The 3,818-nt window shown below is 42.5% G+C and overlaps 1 non-coding gene across 1 annotated transcript; it reads left to right on the top strand.

Moving 5' to 3' along the window:
* Nucleotides 1-206: 206 nt before the first annotated feature.
* On the top strand, nucleotides 207-279 carry trnav-uac (transfer RNA valine (anticodon UAC)). The gene has a single exon. It is a non-coding gene; the product is annotated as a tRNA-Val (tRNA).
* Nucleotides 280-3,818: the final 3,539 nt, after the last annotated feature.

The following is a 3,818-nucleotide window of genomic DNA, read 5'->3' as shown; positions in this document are numbered from 1 at the left end:
AATAAAAGTTTGTGACGTCTGACTCCCGCTCATGTCTCTTCTTCCTCTGTTGAATAAGAAAGGAGGGGCTGACGTTGACCAGACTGCACTGCGCCTGATATTTGTGAGCTCATCCTTTATATTGACTGATGCTGTTTCAGCTGAACCAATCAGCACAGAGGGGCTTTACTGGTCAGTTCCCCTCTGTTGACGATGTGTACCCAGCGGTTCCCGTAGTGTAGTGGTTATCACGTTTGCTTTACACGCGAAAGGTTCCTGGTTTGAGCCTGGGCGGGAACATTGTGTTTAATGCTGCTGTGGATGAACAACCAGCGGGTTTATTTTAAGTGACAAAAGAAAATTATTGCAAATGCTGGGAATCGCAAATACAAAATGAAAATGGTGGAAATTCTTAAGAGGTCAAGCAGTATATGTGGATAAAGAAACAGAGTGAACGTTTCAATTCGATTACACTTCTGTTAGAATTGGGAAACGTGAGAGATGTATGGCTAGTTTATTCTCCTGTCAATAGGGCTACAGCGGCTTCTCCCTTGTTCTTTATTTAACTTCACCAATCAGATACGTCTGAGTGAGAGAAAACTGATCCACAGTGAGGTCCATTTCATCTTTTGTTCCCTTTTAAACCCTGGAATCCCCGAATCCCTGAAGTTCAGAAATGTAATTCATTGATCTGCAGGGTGGCCTTCAGTAAGAAGCCTTTTCTGTCTGGATCCGGGAGTGCAGCTGGAGTCAGGCTGAAGATTGCCGCTACTGTTAATAGATTATTGTTGGGTAAGGTTATTACGGGTTACAGAAACAAAGCGGGTAGATGAAATGATGAAACAGATCAACCCTGATCTAATTGAATGGCGCAACAGGATCGAGGGGCTGAATGGCCTCCTCCTGTTCCTATTGAGGCGCTGCAATGCAATGCACCCAAGTGTTGGAGGTTTTCCGGTGTGTACTGGTGATCGCTTTACGAAAACTCAACGGTTCGAAAGTGGGTAGAGGCAATTTAAGGTATTTTCTCCATTCAAGTTTAGTAAATATGACAACTGGAATAATTTCATGTTTGGTTCAGTATAAATAAAACGCGCATTGTCAGGCGAATTATGAAGTAATTCTCAATGATATTTCCCATAAAGGACACAGTTTGGCTTGCGATACTGTAAGAAGGATTTGGGAAAAGTTGGCGCTGATTTAGGGAATCTCCCACTCGCGTGTCGCTATTTGAAGAGGTGGGCCTTATTTGACTTAAAAATTGAGGGTGGGAGCATTCTCATTGAGAATATGGAAAGCAGAACAACACAGATTAATAGGAAAACACAAGGTCGGCGACAGGATTGAAATTGCAGTTTCAATCGGTCCGGCTGGCTGTCCATTCAATAAGTAATAAAAAAGCGCGTCTCTAAAAATGTCCCCTCCCTTTAATGATTCAGGAAACTGCACAGGGATATAGAGAAGAGGAAGAGAGAAGGGGAAAATACTGTTTCCACGGAGAACTAATGCAGAGACTCCTCTGCTGCGCCTGGGGTGGCCTCCTGCAGCCCGGATACATTAACATCCTAACAGCTCATTAACTGTTGGAGTGGGCCCGGGCGGCGCGTCAGAAGACAGGTCGAAAAGGCAAAGACACTGTCTCGGTCTCCAGTGCTCTGCTCATCAAGAATAGCCACACAAACAAAATGGTTTTACAATGGTCAGCTTCTCATCTGGCTAGGTTTGAACCGGCGTTCTCGGGGTCCGATTTTCGCTTCGGTGGTTGTTTAAGTTTCCGTGAAGTCCTCGATTCAAATCCCAAACGAGCGCTCGTGTCGCCGGCCACTATTCAACTTGCAGTTGAATCTTTTGCAATCACCATTAAATAACCGATTACCATAATTTACAGAATGAAAGAAAGGCGAAAAACATTTCAATAAAGCATTTTGCCCTTTGTAAGTAATGAACTGTTAACCACATCTAATTTTACACATTGTATCTTAGGAACCTCGTTTAGAATTGCATTGCTTATGAAAGCAGAAAAATGGGGCAGCTTTCGATAAAAATTAACAGGACTGGTCACTGCACAGAATAAAATACTGGCTATTGTAATGTTCCCGCCCGCCTTGGCTGGCACGTGGGACTTTTCGCATGTAAAGCGAATGTGATAGCCACTACACTACGGAAAACTTTGCATTGCTACTCACAGCTAATATAATCAGTAGTGAACAAACTATCCCACGGTATTCATTTTCAGATTCAAAGCAGTCAGCGTTTACATCAAGTGAAAGAATTTATCAGTGAAACGATTTGGAAGTAAGTGTTACTCGTATTTGTGTCTTTAATTAAAGTTTGTGGCGTCTGACTCTCGTTCATGTCTCTGAATAAGAAAGGAGGGGCTTGACTTTGACCAGACTGCACTGTGCCTGATGTTTGTGAGCTCATCCTTTATATTGAGTGAAGCTATTTTAGGTGAGCCAATCAGCACAGATGGAGTTCCCTGGTCCGTTCCCCTCTGTTGATTGGACAAGGCTACATGGAAGGAAGGAGTGTGGTTTGGAGAAAAGGGAATTGATACTCTGGTTACAAGTTCCGGTAATATAAAGAGAAAATGATGGACGAACTCAGCAGGTCAGGCAGCATCTGTAGAGAGAGAAACAGAGTTAACATTTCCGGTCGATGACCTTCCATCAGATGTTGGGCAGTTGTGATAGGTAACACAATTAACCGTGCAAATGATAAGGTAGAAAAGGTGAGGAAATGATGTAAAAGTGGCGTTTGGAACAGATATTTTAGAATCCGATCAATGTTGGATTAACTTGTATATCGAAATCGGAACCATAACGTATTTGAGTTGATCGGTTAAAATTCGCAAGGATTTGTCTAAATGCTGTTGTTAATTATATGTCTAATTATTGCATGATTAATAACTCTGGCATTTAATGTTGCGAACCCTTTTACTGCACTGCGCGTTCTCCAGCTGTGCTTGGAGCGCCGTCCCCTTCAATCCATCGCTCACAGGGACAGTTCCATTCAGCGTTTCAATTCTCTGGCCCTTGGTGAAATGTCATAGAATGAAAGCGACGTGTCTCACCCCAAGCTGGTCACCGACTCGCTAACCGCTGCACAGTGACCACACTCTGCTCCCGTAAGATGGATGCCCAGGAACTGTTTCAAGCTCGAGTGCAGTTACAAGCAGAACTCATTCAAAGAAAGTCCAAGACATTGAGGAGCCGGAGTCTTTGCACCGAACTCCTTCCCAAATAGTTCAGATTCATGTGGGGGGCATTTCGGCTCACCTTTCCCCACATTGCAACACTTCAAAGGTACTTCACTGTTTATAAAGCGCTTTGGAATGTCCTGAGTTCATGAAAAGCGCTGTATCAATGCAAGTCATTCTTTTCAACAGTTTCAACTGCAAGTGCAAAATCCGCGGACAAAAGAAGGGCATGTCGGGGATTTGAACCCAGAATATTGGCCCAGAAATTCGTGTCTCCGGCACTTCCGTTCCCCTGAACGAAGAGGTTCAGAGGTCGAACGCGTGCGCGGGAGAGGCTGCGCGTGCGCTTTGAACTTAGGTTTTTTTTGCAGGTTTTCCCGGGATCGTAAGCCTGCAGGATTTAGAAATGTCAAAAGCAGGTGTAAGGCCTGCTTTTTACAAGGTAAGTGGTCAATTAATTAAAATTAAAACATTTTTTCCACAGGTTTATTATTTTTAAATACTTTAAAGCAAGGTAAGTTTATTTTTAGCCCTGTTAGAATATAAAATTATTTTTTTCAAAAACTTAAATTATTGTTTTAAATAGTTATTTAATGTAATTTATAGTTTATTTTAAAAAGTGTGATTTTTTAAAAATTTA

Source organism: Somniosus microcephalus, unplaced genomic scaffold (assembly GCF_052327205.1).
Source record: "Somniosus microcephalus isolate GS21.2 unplaced genomic scaffold, FLI_Smic_1.0 unresolved_chr4, whole genome shotgun sequence".
NCBI classification, from domain to species: Eukaryota; Metazoa; Chordata; class Chondrichthyes; order Squaliformes; family Somniosidae; genus Somniosus; species Somniosus microcephalus.
This window is presented reverse-complemented; position numbering and strand designations above follow the sequence as displayed.